Source organism: Saccostrea cucullata, unplaced genomic scaffold (assembly GCF_032062105.1).
Source record: "Saccostrea cucullata isolate Sc308-1 unplaced genomic scaffold, CSIRO_AGI_Scuc_v1 ctg3028, whole genome shotgun sequence".
NCBI lineage: Eukaryota > Metazoa > Mollusca > Bivalvia > Ostreida > Ostreidae > Saccostrea > Saccostrea cuccullata.
The window spans coordinates 29261-53411 of record NW_026933624.1 but is presented as its reverse complement, the minus strand read 5'-3'; the positions used below and the strand labels follow the sequence as shown (position 1 = coordinate 53411).

The 24151-nt window shown below is 35.1% G+C and overlaps 2 long non-coding RNA genes across 2 annotated transcripts; both read left to right on the top strand.

Moving 5' to 3' along the window:
• The first annotated feature begins 4575 nt into the window (after nt 1-4575).
• On the top strand, nt 4576-11793 carry LOC134238763 (uncharacterized). The gene is made up of 3 exons (XR_009986077.1): nt 4576-4812; nt 6940-7128; nt 11544-11793. It is a non-coding gene; the product is annotated as an uncharacterized LOC134238763 (long non-coding RNA).
• Nucleotides 8794-9925, top strand: LOC134238762 (uncharacterized). Its single transcript, XR_009986076.1, has 2 exons — nt 8794-9184; nt 9310-9925. It is a non-coding gene; the product is annotated as an uncharacterized LOC134238762 (long non-coding RNA).
• Nucleotides 11794-24151: the final 12358 nt, after the last annotated feature.

Sequence of the window (24151 nt, the reverse complement as noted above, 5' to 3'; positions counted from 1 at the left end):
TTTATAGAGATTTCAGGGAATATGGCACCAAAAAGGAGTTGGGGAGCGTTTGGGGAACATCTGTAACGGTCCCCGTTACAATTAGCACTAGTTAAGGTCTTACGTCTTCACGGAAGACCTTTTATTATTATTATTATTTTGACTTTCTAATTTTGTGCACGCGATTTCTCGAAGACTACTGGATAGAATGACGTGAATTTTTCAGAAAAGATGTGTCATAACATGAACTTGATCTATCTGAGCGATTTTTTGGAAATTCCCTTTTGGTGCCAAGTTACGGGACATTTCCTGATTTAAAATGACATTTTGTCCGCGATTCATCTCAAGAACGGTAAAAGATATCAATGTGAAACTTTCAGGGATTATGGATCAAGATATTCCCCTTCCAGGACGCGACCTTTCGTTCGTCGTCAATACTTCCGATCGTTACGACAAGCGAATTAAGAAAATCGTATTTTCTATCTTTTTTGTTTTGTAATATTTTTTATTGATTTTTGGAATGGTAATAGAGACCATTTGATTCATGTTAACTATATAAGTTGTTTTGATATTGGTTAATCAGAACTCTAGATATTAATATTTGAAAATCTGAAGCGGGACCAAGATGGCGGCTGTCTCTGTCAACTCCGCCATTTCGCGGGTCGGGGTTTATGGAGGCAGCTGAGCGGTTGATTAAATCATTCTGACATAAGGATACATGAAATGTACAAAAACTACTTGGACTTTCACGTAGAAGTACGCTGCAATTCAGTGTCATTCTTAAAACTGAATTTCCGTTTCACTGCTTTAGTGTAACTGGGCTAGATACGTGTGTACAATGTTTTAAATATACTTTCTTAATGTCGAAATAAAATAAAGGCGATAAGAAGTTGTTTTATTAAATATTTGATTTCATTGAAGCTATCACACCTATTTGATAGATCAGTCCAAAGGAAAGGCACGAATATTTACTCGTGGTGTTTGGCGCGAGATTATGAATAGTGGCCCGCCTTTTATGATTCTTAGACAGGTTTTGCAGGTTTTGTACAATATACACAAATATATTTAGAGTAGTATTCAAAATTAATTAGTTTTTCAAGAAACGTAACCACTGTGTTTCCCATGCACACTTGTGTCATATTAAACTAATACAAAAGACAGAAATAAGAAAACCCTTTTTAAATAAGATCGTCTAAAGGAGTTTATATTAACATTCTCAATAATCTAACTCAAGTTATTGAACATAAATGGTACCTGATACATTGACGTAGGGTGAATCATGTTTTTCGGCGAACCATTTCAACCTTTTTGTGAAAGTGTAACTAATCGGCAAAGTTCACTTTGGGGATAAACGACAAATAAAAAAAAGTTTAAAATTATAGTCACTTCACACCTATATACATGTAATAGATCAGTCCAAAGAAAAGGCGCGAAGATTTAGTCGTGGCGTTTGGTGCCTTCTATAATTTTTAGACAGGTGAACTGTTGCAAAAGTATAGACAAGTACATTTAGAGCAGAACTCCCAATAGCGAAAGAAAAAAAGCGCCACGACTTACTCGTGGCGTTATGTGGGAAATTGTGAATGGCCTGCACATGGGTTCGGAAGCAAATTGAAAGGGGGTCGTAGTTCTTAGACAGGTGTATTGTTGAAGAAGTATATATACAAGTACATTTAGAGCTGTGGACTCAACAGCATTATTTAAGCGCGTTTGGAATAAAGAGGAAAAAAGCACGTTGAATTTTCACGCTGGTAACATGGGTTCAATCCTTTTTTTGACCAATTTTTTTTATCACTTTTTCAGCTCGATTTTAGGGTTTTTTTTCTTGAATCGGACGGAAGACCTCTCGTTGGTCGCAACGAGATCGTTTCTAGTTATTATTAGGGTCTTTCGCTTCCTTCGGAAGACCCTACTGTTATTCTACTGTTTCTTATTATTATTTTATTTTTTTCCCGCTCGATTTTTGACAGGCGATTTCTCAAAGACCTTTGGACTAATTTTAATGAAACTTTCAGGTAAGATACCTTGTAATTAAACCTATTTAACCTGTTTTCAATTTTTTGATGCATGCCTTAAATTGTGAGTTATTGCCCTTTAATTGATAATTTTGATGTCTCGTTTCCACTAAAAATCTCAAGAACGACGTAAGATATTTACACGAAAGTTGGAGAACTTGTAGCCTATACATTGCAGATGTGCAGAACGATAAAATTATAAGCTGATTTCCTAAAGTTTGGAAGCTATAAAACGGCAAATTTTAGTAATTTTTTTTTCTTCAATTTTTGCTACTTTTTGTGTAATAACTTTTGAACCGAGAATAATTTGGTAAGAAATAGAACACAAAAGTTGGGCGTAATTACGAGAACTTTCATATTAGATTAATGAAAAGGGGCTGATATTTGATATAAAAAGAAATAAACTTCCAGCTATATTTAATTGTTTTTTATATGAAACAAGTACATGTATGTGAGAAACCTTTCAGGAACAAGTTGTCTACTATAGCCAGCCAAGCCTTTACTGCATACATGTGCAAATTTTTAGTTGATGCATCTAAAAGATATAGTTTTGATTCGGTGTTTCTTTGTTTTCTTTTTATTCAAATAATTTTATTTTATTTAAAAATAAATGTGATGATGTAAACAACAATAAATAGTACCTAGTTTAGAGGATTTTTTCCCGCTTGTTTGTAAACAACGCGCGGCATTGTGGGAAATAGGAAGGTACTAAAGACGCGATGTACTAAACACTTTTTTGACCTGATTCAAATTTGTCTGTAAATGTTCCAAACAATTGAATTTTTGTATAGCAAATGCCTCGAAGTCAAAAAGTCTGTACATAAGTAATTTAAAATACTCAATATTACCATTCAATTAAAACGTCAGGTAAATATCAGGTCTCTAGGAGTGTTGGTAAAATGGGTAGGCAAACCCGGGCCGGGGCAAATTAAAAGCCGGGGCAGATCGAGGTTTTTCAAATATCTCCGCTAAGACTCCATCAATTAATCTGAAATTTTCAGATTATCTTTTTTTAATATTCTTTTGTATTCACTATTAATATCACTGAAATATACGCAATATTTAAGATTTTCTGGGTGATTGTTCATTTCCAGGTTGGTAAAATGGGTAGGCAAAATCAATACGACATTTTACGGCATTTTTTAATTACGACTCATTAAACCATCACAACTATGGACTTTTCCAATAATTCACACTATATATAATATTAATGAAATGTAATTAGTTTTACATAATCAAAGCAATAAGTGCACATTTTCAGAAAAGCCGGGGCATTAAAAACGGATCCGATCAGCCGGGGCAAACCGGAAAATTCCGAAATAATTAAAACCAACTCTTTGTACAAGAGAATGTTAGCTATCACTTTGTGACATTGCTCAGCTCTAACCACATGGAGGTTTCCTCACAAGAGCATTTTTTATTTATTAATTTAAATTCAATTTTTCCAGTCCGATGAGATGACAAGTAAAACATGATCATATATCAAAACATTTATTCATAAAGACCTCATACCTACATTTATATAAGAAACATACAGAAGAATGACAACTGCTGGATGCATCTAATCTTAACTAAAAAAAAAAGTTCACTCCAGAGAAGGAATATATAGGGTCCCTGAAAATCAAATCAACTTGTTATAGTATAATTGTCAATTAAAGATGTCACTGCGATCTTTTAATTATTTTTACATTACAACAATTTTCTCCCAAACTTTTTCTCCAAAGATAATTAACATAATAAGGTAAGCCAATTTTGTATTGCCCAAATTGATCAAGATAGCTTGTATGAGATTAAATTAAAGCCAGTGGTAGGGAAGGTTAACTGCAAATTTTCTTTCAATAAAAGATGTATTTAAAAAATTAAATACAAGCTTCCAACAAATCAATAGATAGTTTTCGATTGACCAAGAGTTACGTCCCTTTGGCCGCCATACTGGAGGTCCAAATGCTCATATTCCTTCATTGTTCAACCAATTAAAAATTTTTTTATTTGCTATTTTGAATTAGAAATCATTATTTTTCTGAAGTATATAAATTTTTGGAAGCCTCCTTTATTTAAAAAAAATTATTTGATAAAGATTTTCCACCAAATATTTCTGCTATATTTTCTTAAACTTGGTAAGACAAAGAGGGAAAATCACTGAGTCAACCTCCAATATGGCGGCCAACGGGAGGCAACTTTCGCTAAATTCAGGCCTATCGAAAACTATCTATTGAGCGTTTTCTTTCATAAGTAGACTATTCCAGAATTTTCAGGTTTGTCCCGGGTGATCGGATCCGGTTTTAATGACCCGGGTTTTCTTAAAACATGTAATTTTACGTAAATATTACAATAACCAATGAAGAAACATTAATTTTTAGTTAAAATGTATTCTTAAACACCAGAATTTTTCATAACTTGATGGACTTTATGCAGCAGATGTCTGAAAACGCAAAATGTGATATATATCCCGTTTTTAGTGTGCCCCTTCGAGTCGACGTCGGACACATGTTTGTCATGGTTTACAAACTGAAAATAGAATGATTTGTGAAGTTGAACATTTTCTCACAAAGAATCCATTTGTAGACATGCACACTCATTTAACCTGGAGCTACTAAGTACTTTGTCACTTCTCTGGAACATTCTAAGCAGAATTATCCCGATTCATATATTCTAAGAATCTTGTGTGAATTGTTTACGAGGAAATTCTGACTGTCACATTAACAAGGATGAACACTCTTGACTCTGCTTCGGATTCCCCAGTGATAATTGTATCGAGTGATGAAAGAGCTGACGGCGACATTTTAATGTATGATTGGCTTGGACCGTTGGAATAAAGGTTAGAATATTTTTATTACTTAAAATTTACACTACTGATTACATGACAGTGACGTACATTGATGTTATTAGAAATACACAGACACACCGATATATTATCTGTTTTACAGTTCAGACGCTCTCTGTTTGCCTTGTAAATCCCCACAGCTTTATATTTTATTTTTTTTTAATTTGAGGATGTAATTTCAACAGTCCTACTTAGTACTATCTATCATAGTGATCATACTCTAAAATTCAAACTGCACTTAATCAGGTTGGGCACAACCTACCAAATGGTCCTTTATCCCCCGTTTGGTAGACGATCTACCATATCGGTATCAAATTTTACTGACCATTTGGGAGACAAAATTGGTTGTGTTTAATTTCATGGAGTGGAGTGAAATTGCGCATAATTTTAAACCATGTGGAATAAAATATAGATATCGGTGTTCTGGGTGAAAAAAATCAGAAATTCTATGTGCAAATTTTTGCGCATAGTCGTTCAAAAATTGGACAAAAACGTAGCTTATGTTAACAAGTGCAAGTTTTCTCCGTGTTTTACTTTCAAAGAAAATTCTCTCATTCTCCAACGATGTTGCACCTGTCAATCATGTCCTTCACTTTCTATTTTGATTATCCGGGCAACCAATCAATTAGTGTAAACCAATCAAAGCGATAATCTATTTTAAACCTGACGAAAAGTCGAATTTAACTACGGCGACACATTTGTGTAAACTTTCAACTAGGAAATCTGAAGAAAAATAGTTTTTCGCCTTTATTTTGTTTTATTTTGTAAACAATGGCTTTGTTCTTCATAAAAATAGTAAATGCAGTTGGAGTATGATACAACTATTGTTTGAAAGTGATGTAAATGGGAAAAAAAAACAAGAATAGTGGCAAAAGTCATTTTGTACATCTTTTATTGAATATTATTTTTCAAATTAATTAAATTCACCAGTTATATGCATATTAAACCCAATGAGGTCGCAAGGAATCTGCAACTTCTTCCTAAAAGGAAAATGACAACAAACATTACATTCCACTCTGGAAAAACTTAACTTTATAGCAGGAAGTGCGCACCATACCGGTAAGGCATGAGGAGGTCGTGTTTAACGGGATTTTACGGCGATAAACATTGACGAAGGTCCAAATCGATATTGAAAGTTAACTCATCAAGAATTAAATCACAAGATGAAATTGAATTTTTATCCAACAAAATACAACAAAGATTATTTTTTGATCGATTGATCAAGAAGTTCGGCTGTTACTGACAACTATGGGCACTGTTTTTACAAAGTTACGGAGAAATTACACATAAAAATTCGACCGATTTATGTTAACTGTGCGAGGAATATGTTTACTAAAATCCCCCAATGCCTTAATAAATGCGCTTTTGTTTTATTTTGATAAAGATTACAAAAGAATAAAAAAGTCCCCCATTTGGTCAGTAAAATTCGATACCGATATGGTAGATTTTCTACCAAACGGGGGATAAAGGACCATTTGGTAGGTTGTGCCCAACCTGTTAATGTTACAGAATATATTCAACTAATTATATATTGACAGTGTGGCTGTAAGGGTGAGGGCAGATACTTATTTAGTTTTAATAAATTAGAATGTGCTTGTCAAGCCGCATTTGACATTTGATGCATCCATGCTCAATGTTCACACTGAGAGTTTATTCAAATGTTTAATTCGAATGAATTCACTGCTCGTTAAATTACTTCCCATTAGCTCCATGTGAACATGAGTAAGGATAGCTAATTCAAATTAAATAGAAATGAATTTTGAATGTAGCTTAAACATGTTAAAGAAGCTAAGCACTGTGTGTCCAAAGTATACTGCGGAAAAATTGTGTGGAGCATTGTGCAAGTCACAATCTTCTTTTGCCAAGGTGTTATCATAAGAGCTCTCATTATGGGCAGGGATTTGTGCTGGTGTCTGGACTGGCTATAAATAGATGTTCTCAAAAAGTCTTAATTATTTAATATCATACTTTACTGACACAAAAGGACAAATATTGCTCAGTTAAATTGCAAAAGAAATTTGTTTAAAAAAATTGAAATAATAGAAAGTTTGCATTTTTGTTTGATAAGACTGCTGTAATGGTTTAATGTTAGTTTATTTGCCTTAATCATACATTTTTCAGTCATTTCATGGTGCCACCACTTGGGATGGTATTAGCTGCAAATATAGACTTGTACTCAGCACTTATTGCCTTTAAGAAGTATGAGATCCATTTTGTGCTAACACCTACCGTGACACAGAATCTTGGTTTATGCAGTCTCATAGGAGTAACCTGTCTAAAGCATTTAGCAATGGGATTGGAACCTGCGACGTAAGGTTCAGCTTCTTATTGATACTTTGATTTATAATATTTATTTGAGAATTTCACTCATTCACATACTTAGAGATGTTAATATATATATTGTTGAATAGCATCAATTTAGACCTTTAATTAGCTAAGTAAACATGTACTGTGAGGTTTTTAAGGTCTCATTCATTTTATATGCCAGATGCATGTTAAGGAACATTACTGCATAAATGTTTTTGTCTTAAATTTGAAGCGTTTTACTAATATAGAGATATGTTAGTTTTAAACCTCTTCAAATTAGGGTAGACCTTTACTTTAAACTCAGCAATGTGAGTGTGTTGTGTGAACTTGTGTTAGCAAGACAGTGTGTTGTATGAATTTGTGTTAGCAAGGCAGTGTGTTTTGTGAACTTAATTGTGTTAGCCTGACAGTGGGTTGTGTGAATTCTTGTTAGCTTGACAATGTGTTGCGTAAACTCATGTTAGCGGGACAGCGTGTTGTGTAAAATCGTGTATAAAGTGTAAGTGTGACAGTGTGTTGTGTAAACTCGTGTTAGCTAGACAGAGTGTTGATTGAACTCGTATTAGCGAGACTTCGTGTTGTGTAAACTGGTGTTAGTGAGACTGCATGTTGTGTAAACTCGTGTTAGCGAGACTGCGTGTTGTGTAAACTCATGTTAGCGAGAAAGCGTGTTGTGTGTATTCTTATTAACGAGACAGCATGTTGTGTGAATTCGTGTTAGCGTGATGACAGTGTGTTGTGTGAACTTGTTATCCTGAAAATTTGTCGTGTGAACTGGAGTTAGAGAGATAGTGTTTTGTGTGAACTCGTGTTAGCAAGATTGCATATTGTGTGAACTCGTGTTAGCCAGACTGCGTGTTATGTGAACTCGTGTTAGCGATATTGCATGTTTTTTGAATTTGTGTTAGCGTGACAGTGTGTTGTGTGAACTCGTGTTAGCCTGACAGTGTGTTGTGTGAAATGGTATTAGGATGACAGTGTGTTGTGTGAAATGTTATTGGGAAGACAGTGTGTTATCGCAACAGCGTTTGGTGCGAACTTTTGTTAGTGAATAGTGAGACAGCCTGTTTTGAGAATTCGTGTTAGCGTGACAGTGTGTAGTGTGAACTCGTGCTAGCCTGACAGTGTGTTGTGTGAAATGGTATTAGAATGACAGTGTGTTGTGAGAAATGGTATTAGGGTGACAGTGTGTTATCGCAACAGCATTTGGTGCGAACTTGTGTTAGTGAATAGTGAGAAAGCCTGTTCTGCGACTTTGTGTTAGCGTGACAATGTATTGTGTAAACTCGTGTTAGTGTGACAGCGTATTGTATAAATGCGTGTTAGTGAGACTGCGTGTTGTGTAAACTCATGTCAGCGTGAAAGTATGTTGTGTGAATTCATCTAAGCGTGACAATGTGTTACGTGTACTTGTGTTAGCTACACAGTGTGTTGTATGAACTCGTATTAGCGAGACTGCGTGTTGTGTAAAACTTGTGTTAGCGAGACGGTGTGTTGTGTGAACTTGTATTAGCGAGACAGCGTGTTTGTGAATTCGTGTTAGGCCACACCAATAAAATTTCTTGTTCGATGGACCCGCGCGCTCGTATTTTAGAGAAACATAAAAAATAATATTATTTTTAAATTTCCCGCTTCCGGAAATTTTCGTTCCATTTCCCGCCCCATTTTTCATTTTATTTTAAATACTCGAGCATTTCTGAGTTTGAAATTCAGTAGGAAATATTACATATTGGGAAAAACCAAGACGACATTGATCAATTTGCACGAGAAAGGACACTTGACACTGGGATGTATTGACTATTGTTCAAATGTGACGGTATTTGTCGTTGAAACTCGGCGCGTACAGGTGATCAGTGCGAAACCACCCGCATTTGTCATTAGCTCTAATGATGCACAGTTGCACAACTTTTTAAAGCATGCTTTTAGAGGTACGGCGTGGAAACAAGTAAACTTTATAACTCCATCGTGATGAACAGCAAAGATCGGGTAGAGTAGATCTGGTTATGTTTTGGCAGAGGGCCACCATGGATACAAATCAAATTTTGGAATATGCCGAAATGTAAGTGCAAGAAATTAAGACTACATAAGATAAAGATGCATATATATAATATATACGTTTTTTTCCTTCTGAATAAGTATGTATATACTAAACACTTTTAATAAGCTGCATCTATTTCATTTTAGGGAGACTGCTTAGCTACTTGATTTATTTACTTTGGATGATGAGTGTTGAAGCCTATAGATCCAGCAAGATTTGGTGGAGTTTTTTTTTCTAAATTTCTGCAGTGGAATGATAAACTGGACTAGAACTTTTTATCTGTTTATATAGTGAATAAGTGCAGACATTGTTATCCATGAAGGTCTTCAGTTGAACCACAGTGCATGCACACTGTAGGCAGATATTTCCATTGAAGCCATAAAATTGTTTCCACAGACAATTCTTTCACAGATTCTTTGTTTACATGTTCTAATTCCAAGCAGTCCTGGACCAGCCAGAAGAATTCAAAATATCCATCTACCTTGATTTGGCTGAAGTAGCTCCCCATAATTTGAATAATATTTAAACATCTTGATACTTTATTTCAAATTCTATATCAGTCAACTCTTGAAAAAAAAAACAATTTTGATTATAGTTCATATTTGTTTATAAACATTGTTATTCTGGGCTCTGTGTCACTGTCAATTATATTTTATTATAAAATTGTGAATTACTATATGTAAAAATAACTTATCACTGCTGGCATTAATTGTAAATGATAAAAAGTAATGGGACATACTTGTCTTGTCGATGGTTCTATTATGTCTGATTTTTTTAATCATGTGAATTTTGGGACCATGTTAAGCTTCTGATATTGTGCATAAATACAGAACAGCAGTGCTGTTGGAATTGACTAGTTTCATATGATTGTATAAGTTTTGATTAATCACATTTTGTGAATACAGTTTTGAAATATATGTTAAAGATGGAGATAAACACTTATTTTAACAGTGATAAATCTCATAAATGTACAAGCAAATCATGTACAGGTCAAAATGAACCCCTGAAAACATCAAAGGTTTGAGATGCATAGGAGAGTTAATCTTTTATGTCATTAGCAGATTTATTTACAGAATTTTTTCCTTTATGAAATAAAAAAACCTGTGTCAAATGTCCATATAATGCTCTTAACATGTAAAGGAATCAGAACGTTTTTTAAAATTGTTTTTTTAACATATGGAGTAAAGTCATTATGTAATTAAAGTGAGAAGACAAAGTAACAGCATTGTTATGATTGTTTTGTTTATGCACAGATATAGGATATTGAATGTCTTACATGATCAGGGGACTTTGACAAGGTTTCATTATGATTTACTCTAGAAATGCAAAGGAAAATTAAAAAAATATAATCGCTCGCTCCATAATTTTTCTTCCTCGCCTGAAAATTTTATTGACAAAAATATTAATATTATAATTATCAAATCGCTCGCTCGCCCCAATTTTTGGGGGTCAGTTGTCCGTAGAACAAGAAATTTTATTGGTGTGGCCTTAGCATGATAGTGTGTTGTGTGAACTCGTGTTAGCCTGATAGTGTGTTGTGTGAAATTGTATTAGCGTGACAGTGTGTTGTGTGTGAGTGTGACAGCGTGTGGTGCCAATTTGTGTTAGTGCGAAAGTGTTTTTCAGTGTTGTGATGGTGAGCTGTGTGATAGCCTAATGGTGTCTTTTGTGTCGGTAAGATGGCACGCTTTTATGAAAGTGCTATTGAGCTTTAGCAAGTGGCCCTATCTGGACACGCCTTATTATAATTGATCAGTTCTCAGATATACAGTGAATTACCGGTATTATTGTCACCATGAAATCAGCATTTACAGTTGCAATTACCAGTTAGTAATCATAAGATATTGGTTTGCCAGTTTTAAAATTATGGTGTTCCAATGATGTGAAGTTGCAGTGTGTTAGCATGTTAATTTCAACAGACTGCCACTCCTGACCAATGCAGTTAAACAACACGCTGCTGTGTTAACACAAAACAAAATATCATGCAAACACAACTCTAAACAATCTGTTGAGTGTTAGCTTCACTGCATGTTGGATTCAGTGTACTGGCATATTATCACTGACGTTCATGCTAGCACATTGTCACCTCATGCTAGTATGTTGTCATAAATACTTTAGCACATTATCTTAAACCCACTAGTGCATGATTACTTTGCACTTGTATGTTGTCTTATTAGGGGATAGCATAAATGACTGCATGCCTTAATTGGTGTAAATTTCTTTTAATTGATGAAAGAGTACATTAAAATTTACAAATTATACACAGAAAATGTGACAATATCTTATCTCTCAATTTGATAATCTAATTTATAATCTCATGAATTGCACTTTTTATTAGTAAAAGAATTAAAAATTAAAAAATCTATTTTTTTTTGGATAGGTGTGACTCATCTGAATACTGAATTTTGATACCAAGCATGACCATGATTTGCCAGAAGATCATCTGTTTGGATGTGACATGGAATAAACAGCATAGTGAAAATAAGTCAAGTTTTGGTTTGTGAAGACAATTCTTAAACACACTGTGTATCATTTTTAAATTTTGATTTGACAAGATAAATCCACAAATATGAACATATCAATTGTTCTCAGTTTTTCAAATGAAATAGTTTTTGTAACAGAAATACATGTACCAGTAATTACATAGGAATAAATGTTATTTTTAAATATACATGTGTAATAATATTTTGTTTGTGTAGCATGTTGACCTCTTTATTAAGGTCTTCCCTTTCAAAGTTTAGACTTACTTATTCTAATGATTAAGATAGATCCTCTGTCTTCAGCAGGAATAGAAGATCTTGTAATACATGTATGTGTATTTTTTACAGTATAATGTAAAAAAAAATTGTTATTTTGGCACATACAACTAATTAAAGGCATAAACATGTGTATGATTCCAAGGAATTCAGTACATAGGGCATGTACATGTAGTTTTCTAAAACAAGATTGAAGAGATGTTCAGTTTCATTTCAATGTCAACTACAAAACTGTGCCTGTTGCATACTTATTAGCCCATCTGAGCTAAAGGAACAAGTAAATGTTTTAAAAACATAATTTTATCAATTATCATCATTGTCTAAAATTTCACAATATTATTTTCCAGAACCAAAGTGAAACTTGGCACAGAGCATCCTTAGTGTAGGGGATTTAAATTGTTCTTATGCAGGGCAATACCTTCAAAGAGATTTGTTTCTTTAATGCTGTAAATGTATTATATTTAGCTTGTACAATATTTGGTGGAAATTGACTTTTGAATAAGTTAGGTAGATATTCTTATTTATATTTATGTACAAGACTTTTAGCTTTGTACTTGATTTAGTGATTGCTGCATTCCGCCAAAGCCGCTAAAAAAGAATACACAGCCATATGTAATATGTTCACAATATACTTTTCAGAGAATTTTACACTCCTTTTGAGGTACCACCAGTTGCTAGTAGAAAGCTTCAAATTCGAAACATACACAACACATTTCTGTGCCTTTATTATAAAAGTATTGTTCTACTTACTGATTGCAACTAATGAAGATTGTTCATCATTATTGTAAATACATTTGGATTTTTTGAATTATTATATAATTTGTTTATTTTATATACCTAGTTATATTGTATATTAAATGATTTTAAAGCCATTTTTAAGATGGTAATGTAGCAAAACACTTATGTTTCTGTAGTATGACCCGTTTCACAAACATAATTGCAACAAACATGATATATCCGATATCAAAAGTCATAATATTGGAAGTTAAACTGTTGTGGATACGATTTCAAGAATGCTGTTAGAGAGAGTACCCTTTAGTCCTCATGCTCACACCAAATTAAAGAATTCAAGTAAGGGTTTTTGAGACAAATCGAAAAAGAGAATGTTAGCAAAGTTGAAAATCTAGACAGAAACATTTAATCTTTTGCTTATCGCTAGGACGGAAGACCCACTCGTTGCTTTGCAACAAGCTTTGCTCTAGTTAAGATCTTCCGTCTTCAGCGGAAGACCTTTCTGTTATTCTTAGGTTTCTTTTCCACAGTTTTTATTATTTTTTTTCTTACATATTTTGTGCACGCGAGTTCTCGAAAACGCTTTGATCGATTTTCATGAAACTTTCAGGAATGATAGAACATCAAAAAATCTAGATATATATATTTTTTGTTTTGATGACGTCACTTCCGGTTCGGAGATTTCTGCGATTTTGTCATTTTTAGAGGGTCACTTTGTCCGGCAATGTTCTCAAAAACCATTGAAGATAGAAGTGTGAATTTTTGAGGGATGCTAGAGCAAACTTTGGAGAAGTGCCTTTTGTATATCAAAACTACCGGAAGTACGAAGCGCCGACGCTCGCTATGGCCCGAAAATAGACCTATCGCGAATTTCAAAATTTTTAACATCTTTTCTACGATAGCTTTTTATCTGGAAATATTTTGTTACAACATAGAGAACAAAAGAAGTGTAGAATTCCAAGATCTTTCAAATGATATCTTGTAAAAGGGGCTGGCCCCTGAAGTTAAGGGCCTATAGGGGCCGAAAGTTTTTCTTTATATCTCAAAACGTTTCGAGAATTTGTAATACATCAAAGAAGCAAAGTTGTCCAAAATGTTAAGCCTAATCTTTTGGCGTCTTCAAAATACGTCCGGCGTCGTCACTTACGGCAAAACCGGAAGTGGTCGGAAAACGCGTATTTTTGCCGAGCTTGGGAAGTTTTTGGGTAACATATGTCTCTGGGAGCATTAAAATTAATTTTCCGTCCGTCGTCGTCACTTCCTGTCAAACCGGAAGTAGCAAAAAATGGCTTATTTTTGCATTAATTAACACAGTTTTAGATGATTCAACCCATTTTTTGGCGCTATTTCTCATTTTTGTTAAAAATGAAAGCTACTTCCGGTCAAACAGGACGGAAGACCTACTCGTTGCTTTGCAACGAGCTTTGCTTTAGTTATTAAGGTCTTCCGTCTTCACGGAAGACCTTATAGTGATTCTACTGTTTCTTATTATTCTTTTTATTATTTTTTTTCCCAAAATTTTGTTCACGCGATTTCTCGAAGACTACTGGATGGAATTACATGAAATTTTCACAAAAGATGAGTCGTAACATAAACTTGATCTATCTGAGCAATTTTTTGAAAAATCTAATCGGGTGCCAAGTTACGGGACATTTCCTGATTTTTAAATGACATTTTGTCCGCTATTAAACTCAAAATCGGTTAAAGATATCAATGTGAAAATTTCAGGGGTTATAGATCATGATAGATACTATCCAGGACGCCACGTTTCGTTCGTCGTCAATACTTCCTGTCGTCAGGAGATGCGAATTGAAAAAAGCGTATTTTCTAACTTTTTAGCTCACCTGAGCCAAAGGCTCAAGTGAGCTTTTCTGATCACAATCTGTCCGTTGTCTGTCGTCGTCGTTGTTGTCGTTGTTGTTGTTGTCGTCGTTGTCGTCGTCGTCGTTGTAAACTTTTCACATTTTTATCTTCTTCTCAAGAACCACTGGGCCAATTTCAACCAAACTTGGCACAAAGTATCCTTGGGTGAAGGGGGTTCAAGTTTGTTCAAATGAAGGGCCACGCCCTTTTCCAAGGGGAGATAATCATGAATTTGTTAAAAATTAATGGCATTTTTAAAAAATCTTCTTCTCCAGAACCACTGGGCCAGGAAAGATGAAACTCATGTGGAATCATCCTGAGGTAGTGTAGATTCAAGTTTGTTCAAATCATGACCCCCGGGGCATGGGTGGGGCCAAAATGGCCGACCCAAGTTTTACATAGAAATATATAGGAAAAATCTTTAAAAATCTTCTTCTCCAGAACCACTGGGCCAGGAAAGATAAAACTCATATGGAATCATCCTCAGGTAGTGTAGATTCAAGTTTGTTCAAATGATGACCCCCGGGGCATGGGTGGGTCCAAAATGGCCGACCCTAGTTTTACATAGGAATATATAGGAAAAATCTTTAAAAATCATCTTCTCCAGAACCACTGGGCCAGGAAAGATGAAACTCATGTGGAATCATCCTCAGGTAGTATAGATTCAAGTTTGTTCAAATCATGACCCCCGGGGCAAGGGTGGGGCCAAAATGGCCGACCCAAGTTTTACATAGGAATATATAGGAAAAATCTTTAAAAATCTTCTTCTCGAGAACCACTAGAACAGGAAAGATGAAACTCATGTGGAATCATCCTGAGGTAGTGTAAATTCAAGTTTGTTCAAATCATGAGCCCCGGGGCAAGGGTGGGGCTAAAATGGCCGACCCAAGTTTTACATAGGAATATATTGGAAAAATCTTTAAAAATATTCTTCTCAAGAACCACTGGGTTAGGAAAGATGAAACTCATGTGGAATCATCCTGAGGTAGTGTAGATTCAAGTTTGTTCAAATCATGACCCCCGGGGCTAGGGCGGGGCCAAAATGGCCGACCCAAGTTTTACATAGGGATATATTGGGAAACCAATATATTTAAAATCTTCTTTTCAAGTACTTCAAAGCCATGATTAGTGATATTTATATGGAATCATCCTAAGGTAGTGTAGATTCTAGTTCAAATCATGAACCCCTGGGGGGTTAAAATTCAAGCTCCCCCCCTTCTCCCAGTCCACCATCACCTCAGTTCTGATCTGATATGTGCTTTTTCCTAGCCGATGTGCTCAGGTGAGCCCTGTGGCCCCTGGGCCTCTTGTTTGTTTTTCAACATTTTTTATTAATTTTTGGAATTATAATAGAGACCTTTTGATTGATGCTTACTATGTATGTTGTTTGGATATTGGTTAATCAGAACTCTAGATATTAAAATTTGAAAATCTGAAGCGGACCCAAGATGGCGGCTGTCTCTGTCAACTCCGCCATTTCGCGAGTAGGGGTTTATGGAGGCAGCTGAGCGTTTGACTCAATGATATATGAAAAGTAAAAAAACTACGTGGACTTTCACCTATGAGTAAGCTGCAATTCAGTGACAATCTTCAAAGTTAATTTCCGTTTCACTGCTTTAGTGAATTGGGCTAGATATGTGTGTGCAATGTTCTTAACGTCAAAATAAAATAAAGGCAATTAGAAATTGTTTAATTCAATATTTAATTTCATTGAAACTATCACACCTATTTGATAGATCAGTCCAAAGGATAGGCACGAATATTTACTCGTGGTGTTTGTCATCAGATTATGAATAGTGGCCCGCCTTTTATGATTCTTAGACAGGTGTACTGTTGCAGATGTACTGTATACATAACTATATTTAGAGCAGTATTTCGAATTTATCCGTATTTCACAAACGTAACCACTGTGTTTCCCATGCACACTTGAGTCAAATTAAACTTATACAAAAGACAGAAATAAGAAAACCTTTTTTAAATAAGATCGTCTAATGGTGTTTATATTAACATTCTTTTCTCAAAGATATTTAAAGTTGAACGTTGAACATAAATGAAATCTGATTCCCTGACTGTCGAAGGGCCAGACATATCTTTCATCGAACCATTTCTACCTTTTCATGAAGGTGTAAAGAATCGGGTTAGTTCACTTTGGGGATAAACGGGTAATTAAAAAAAAGTTAAAAATGAATACCATTTCACTTCTTTTGTGTTACTTACCTATATAAGATATAGAATATGTACAATCTGTTAAATATATTTTCTACACCTCGAAATTTAGGCTTAAATAATGTTCCTTTTTCTTTATTCTATTGAAGCTATCACACCTATTTCATGAAACATTATAAAGAAAAGGCGTGCAGATTAACTTGTGGTGTTTGGCGCGAAATTATTAATTGTGGCGCGCCTTCCGTGATTCTTAGACAGGTGTATTGTTGAAGAAGTATATTCAAGTACATTTAGAGCAGTGGAGTCAAACGCTTAATTTAAGCGTGTTGGGAATAAAGAGGAAAAAAGCGCGTTGGATTTTCACGCTGTCGACCGGGGGTCAATCCCCTTTGTGACCAAATTTTTTTAATCACTTTTTCAGCTCGATTTTAGGTTCTTTTCCTGAATCGGACGGAAGACCTCTCGTTGCTCGCAACGAGTTCGTTTCTAGTTATGTTCCCCAAACGGAGTTGGGGAACATATTGTTTTTACTCTGTTTCTTATTAAGGTCTTCCGTCTTCAGCGGAAGACCTTATTGTTTTTCTTCGGTTTCTTTTTCACTTTTATTATTTTTTTTTTTTCTTACCGATTTTGTGCACGCGATTTCTCGAAAACGGCTTAACAAAATCTTATGAAACTTTCAGGACGTATGGAACATCACTTGAACCTTATGCGTTTTTTTCCGTTTTGATGACGTCACTTCCGGTCTAGAGATATCGTCAATTTTCTGATTTTTAAGGGTCATTTTGTCCACAATTTTCCCGAAAAACAGCTCTAGATAGAAACTTCAAACTTTAAGGCTAGGTAGAGCTATGTCTGGAGAGGTGCATCAGGTATATCAAATTTACCGGAAGTGACGCTCGTCGGCGCTCGCTATGGCCCGAAAATAGACCTATCACAAATTTCAAAATTTCTCACACCTTTTCTTCGATATCTTTTTACCTGAAAATATTTTGTGAAAACGTATAGAACAAAAGAAGTGCAGAATTTAAAGATCTTTCAAATGATATCTTGAAAAAAGGGCTGGCCCCTAAATTTAAGGGCCTAGAGGGACCAAACGTTTTTTCTTTAAATTTCAAAACGTATTGAGAATTTGTAATACGTCAAAGAAGCAAAGTTGTTCAAAACGACAAGCTTAATCTATTGAAGTCGTCAGAAAACGTCCGGCGTCGTCACTTCCGGCCAAACCGGAAGTAGTCGAAAAACGCGTATTTTTGCCGTTCTTGACAAGTTTTTTGGTAACAAATGTCTCTAGAAGCAAAAAAAACAATTTTTTCGTCCGTTGTCGTCACTTCCGGTCAAACCGGAAGTAGCAAAAAATTGCTTATTTTTGCATTAATTAACATAGCGTTAAAGGATTCAAACCATTTTTAGGCGTTATTTCTCATTTTTGTTAAAAATTAATGCTACTTCCGGTCAAACAGGACGGAAGACCTACTCGTTGCTTAGCAACGAGCTTTGCTCTAGTTATTATTATTTTTCTTCTTCCTGGGCACTTTTTTGTCCGCGAATGATCTCGTAAACTACACATCCAACTAAGGTGAAATGTTTTTAGGGTCAGTAGACATGTTATGTAGATTTGCGGAACGAAGGTCATTTTGCGCGCACGTGCTTGCAAGAGCGCGCACGTGCAACACGTGAATAACCAATATAATGTATAGTGCCGTAACTTTTCTATTTTTTGATGAAATGTTTTGAAATTCATAATGTAAGGATGTATTAGTAGTATAAACAAGATGACGTGGTCAATATGGGAAGATCTCACGCGCATGCATGTGCGCTACGCTCTGATTGGCTGAAACTTAAGTCTCAATATCTCTCTTGTTTTTTGACGAAATCCTTTGAAATTTTGAACATAGCCATGCATAAGGATATCCTACAAAATGATATATAGGAAATATCATGAAATCACGTGCATGCACGTGCGCTGCAATCTGATTGGCTGAAATTTTAAATAGCTATAACTCCCTTGGTTTTCAACCAAACAGGATGGGATTTGGAACATAGATATATATAATGGACTTCTACAAGAAGATATGGTCACCATGCACATGCATACACGTGCGTGTACAAACGCTGCAATCTGATTGGCTGAAATTTTAAATAGCTATAACTCCCTTGGTTTTCAACCAAACAGGATGGGATTTGGAACATAGATATATATAATGGACTTCTACAAGAAGATATGGTCACCATGCACATGCATACACGTGCGTGTAGGTGCGCTGCAATCTGATTGGCTGAAACTTTAAACAGCTATAACTCCCTTGGTTTTCAACCAAACAGGGTGGGATTTAGAACATAGATAGATGTAATGGACTTCTACAAGAAGGTATGGTCACCATGCTCATGTATGCACGTGCGTGCACGTGAAATGGGTAAAATCAAAAATACACTTGAATGAGCGTTTTTTTTATACTTTTGGATTTAGTACTTTAATATTTTCCATATTAAAATATATAGATTGTGTAGAGAATATGATATGGTCATTACGCACATGCATTAACATGCGCAAGTGTGCAATGATAAAATTTGAATGAACATGGTACACTTCTGGGTAAACGTTGTTAAAGTCTCAAATGCATAAAGTTTGTCTTATTTAATTACGCTTACAGGGAATATGACTATAAAAGGGAGTTGGGGAGCGTTTGGGGAACATCTGTAACGGTCCTCGTTACAATTAGCACTAGTTATTCTTTTTTTTTTCTTCTTTGTTCTCCGGTACTTTTTTGTCCGCGAGTGTTCTCAGAAACTGTTCACCCAATTGAGCTAAAACCTTTTTAGGGTTAATAGGTGTGTAGTGTAGGTGTGCGGAACGAAGGTCATTTTGCGCGCATACGCCTGCACGTGCGTGCGCGTGAAATGAGTGAATTGACTGATATAATTAATATAGCTATAACTTTTACCTTTTTTGATGAAATGCTTTGAAACTCATTACATAAGGATATATTAAAAGTGTTAATAATATGACACTGTCAAATTAGCATGAACTCACGCGCATGCACGTGCACTGCAATCTGATTGGCTGAAACTAAAATCTCAATATCTCTTTTGTTTTCCGACGAAATTCTTTGAAATTTTTAACATTGTCATGAATTAGGATATCCTACAATATAATATGGAAAAAATTTCATGAAATCACGCGCATGCACGTGCGCTGCAATCTGATTGGCTGAAACTTAAAATGGCTATATCTCCTTTATGTTTTGACGAAATGCTTTGAAATTTAAAACATAGTCATGCATTAGAATATCCTGCAATATGATGTACAAAAAATTTCAAGAAATCACGCGCATGCACGTGTGCTGCAATCTGATTGGCTGAAACTTTAAATGGCCATATCTCCTTTGATTTTTGACGAAATGCTTTGAAATTTAAAACATAGTTATGCATTAGGATATACTACAATATGATTTAGAAAAAGAATCATGAAATCACGTGGATGCACGTGTGCTGCAATCTGATTGGCTGAAACTTGAAATGGCTATAACTCCCTTGGTTTTCAACCAAACAGTATGGGATTTAGAACATAGATAGATATAAGGGTCTTCTACAAGAAGGTATGGTCATCATGCACGTGCATGCACGTGCGTGCATTTGGAACGAGTGAAATTGAAAATACACTTGAATGAGTGATTTTTTTTATACTTTTGGACTAAATGCTTTCATATAAAGTATATTTTAGTCTATAGAAAGTGTAGACAAGATTATATGATCATTATGCACGTACATTCACATAGGCACGCGTGCAATGTTAAAATTTGAATATAATTGGTATCCTTTTGGAAAACGTTGTTAAAACAAAAATGCACAGATGTTGTCTTATTTAATAAGGCTTACAGGGAATATGGCACCAAAAGGGAGTTGGGGAGCGTCTGGGGAACATCTGTAACGGTTCCCGTTACAATTAGCACTAGTTCCTGATGGAACGGATGTGAAGGAGACACTCATGATGATAAAACCGCACTAAATCAGTACTTAGATCTCCCAATTGAAACATGTGTACTGGTATCTGCCCGAGAGTCTAGTACTTTCTGATGGAGCTAATATGAAAAAGAATTAAAAACACGCCTCTCAATCTTTCTTAATTAGAAGCTCCATATTGCCCGAATCACGTTGTCAATTTTGTTGTTATTTGTTTCCTACTGGTGAAAAAGATGGGACTATAGGTTTTCACCGCTTTGTCTATCCGTCTGTCTCATACGCTTTTCCTTCGTTTCTCTGTCTTTCCCACTTGATTTTTCACACTTTTATCAAACGTCTGTAGATAATGAGCTTTTTAATTGTGCAATACTTATTTTTTAACATTTTATTTGAATACAAAAACAACTGTTGACACTAGGCAACCGTGGAAGGCCTTGTAAATAATAATTATTATTAATGAGATACTAAAACATCTTTTCTACATCCCCTTGTGACGCAGTAAGTTAAGTCGCAAGGTAAGGAGTTGATCCTTACGCTGCAGGTTTGAATCCCGCTTTAGAAAGTAATTTATAACGACCGTACCTGCCGATGAGACCTTACGATCTATAAACCGAGGCCCCGTGAAAGACAAATCTGTAGGTGCGCTTCATTTTATGTACATTAGCTTTTAGTTACATACCTTAATTTAATGTAGAAAATGATTGTAAAGTTTTAAATCCTACAATGATGTTGTTGATATTGATATAATAATTTCATTTGGAAGTTTCTAAAATTCCTCTTTGGAGTTTTTAAGTAACACTTTACTTTTTGATAAACACCATGCCTTGAATATGTCAGTACACAGTACTCCTATACGTAGTTCATTTTTTTCTGCTGTTTATATTTACTTAATGATTCAATACAGAGACTGACCTATCTTTTCTTCTTTATATTTCAGAATGAATGCGTAATTATAGAAAACCATGATTTCAAAGGTGTAGTAAAGTTGATTCAATTATTGTTTAGTTTTTGTGTGAATGTATGGTTGTTTAGTTTCTGCTTATTATTTTTATTGACTATGTTTTGACGGTAGTGGGTTTCCATGGACGGGTGTAGTGTGTAAGCTGTTTTTAGCGTGAGTATTAAAGTGACCGGTTAGACCAGAGTGGTCAGATTAGGGAGCGGTAGCAACAGCAGCTGGATGCCACGTTTGTACTTGTCCTATACGTTCTTAGTGTTTGGCGAATATTACAGTTTATAGGGACTGTTTAACTGGTAGCCATTAAAATAAGGAAGATTTGTTTGGACTGGCATATTTTTCTCACTAGCCTATAAGCGTATTTGTTTTGTTGGTCAATTTTTAATGTTTTAAGTATGTTCTTTTGCGTGGTTTTTTTCTTTGTGGTAAGTACTTTTGGGTTTCTTAAACGTATGATATTTTCAGTGCGTACAGCGTATAGTTAGACGTGAGGAGTGTTTGGTAAATATTCGACGAAGACATATAAGAGACCTTTACGTGGTGTAAAGTTACAGTGTGAGGGTAATGTGGGTGCTGAGGGTGTATGGTTTTAAGGACCTAGGACGTTCTTTCCAAGCCGGAGGGTGAGACCAGCGAGTCCGGGCCTCCAAATGATCAACACGTGGTGGCGGGATTCCTTCAGCGTGACTAGTGTCGTCAATAGTGAATTTCAGTGAATTGTGTTTGTAAATAATGATTCATTGTATATTGTTTAACGACCCTCTTGAGAGTTTTTCACTCATATGCAGACGTCACCGTATGCCGGTGAAGGACTTCAAATTTAGACTTATACTCGGCACTCAGGGCCATTGAGCAGTGAGGGTTCTTTATCTTGCCAGCGCTTACCGTGACACGGGACCTACGTTTTTAAGATCGTATCCGAAAGACCCGTGACTTTCACTTCTAGTGCCGAGCGCTTGGCGAAGGAACAGTCACTAACTTTGTTTACGTCTTAGGTATGACGCGGCGCTGCGAACGAGAATCGAATCCGGGCCTCTCGATCACGAAGCGAACGCTCTACCACTAGGCTACCGTGACCGGTGTGTTTATAAATAAAATTTTAGTAAGGAAATTTAAAAAACTATAATACAATTTATTTATTAAAGTGAAATTTTTCCTAATTTCTAATAAAGAGAAGCTATTTGTAAATCTTTGTATCTGATACGCAAAGTAAACAAAAAGGCTGTTTATTTATATTGTATCAGATAATTGTTAAACTTATTTCTGTTTCATTTTATTTCTAGTATGAGTGTGGTGAGAGAGAATATTATCATTACTATTTTTATTTTCTGAAATAATTGTTTTTTGTTAAGTTTACAATTTGTTATTTTCTCAGCCATACAAAATTCCAAAGAACTCATTACAAAAGGATACATGTGTATTTTTATTTTTTTTTAATTTCACATAGAAAAATGAAAAATGTTCTGTGAATATATCATTTTTTCCGCGGTATTCTTTTGTAATAAAGAAAAATCTATAGAAGCTGCTGTTATCTTGACATGATGCCGTCGACTCCAAAAGGAAGGGCGATGGACAAGTATTGTTAAAAACAAAATAAATTCCTTTTTTTTTGGTGAGGATATAATTTTTCATGTATTTATATGCTAATTATGTAGATCAAAATAACAATAATGTGGGAGTATCCTGCAACTTTCTTTTCAATTCATAATCGAATTGGTATGTTTTTAAAACAACGTTATGATCTTGACTAACGTTTATTATTGTAAATAATTGTAAGAGGGCAATAATGTTATAATGTTCACACTTTCTTGTCGACAGATTTTTCCGGTTTTCCCCGAATAGGCGTGCAGCATGCACACGGCGGGTTTAAATGGTCAGCATGGGTTATATATTTAACCATCTTTAGAGCTCAAAGATGTTGCATTCTAAAGATGCTGCTTTTGTTATTTTGTTATCAACGTTCCGACTTAATTCTAAATCATTGTTATCTAAGTTGTCAATTATGTATCTCCGTAGATGGTGCAAGTAAACAGTAAACCGTAAAAGCCAGTGCCAGGTCCACTTTTCAAACAAAGATTAATTGTGGGTTTGGTTAGATAAGCATGGATGTTTAATGCAATGTTATTTGAACTGGATAAAGTCCTGGCTGTTTTATCAGTGAGGAATCTATTTCCATGACATTACTTACCTGGGTTACTGAGCTTCGATTTAATATACACTTTATACAGCACACATAGTGTTAAAACTGTATTTTTAAGGGGAGTTTGTGTTTCAGAAGACATGAGGACAGTATTTAATTTCACAAACACAGCGCAATGTAATTTTTCTCAGCAATGTTTAGAGTAAACTATTCGATATTATGCCAGTAATATTCGATGTTACGATATTTTTTTGTTGTTATTTTCTTATTGGATTCGATAAATGAGCATGCATGCGACAAGATTCGCCCTATGTGTTGATTAAGTGTGTAAAGAACGGCCTAACAGTTAGTATGAGAAATGTCAGTTAGCATATGGCCAAATGATACATTGTATATGCTGAGAAGCATAT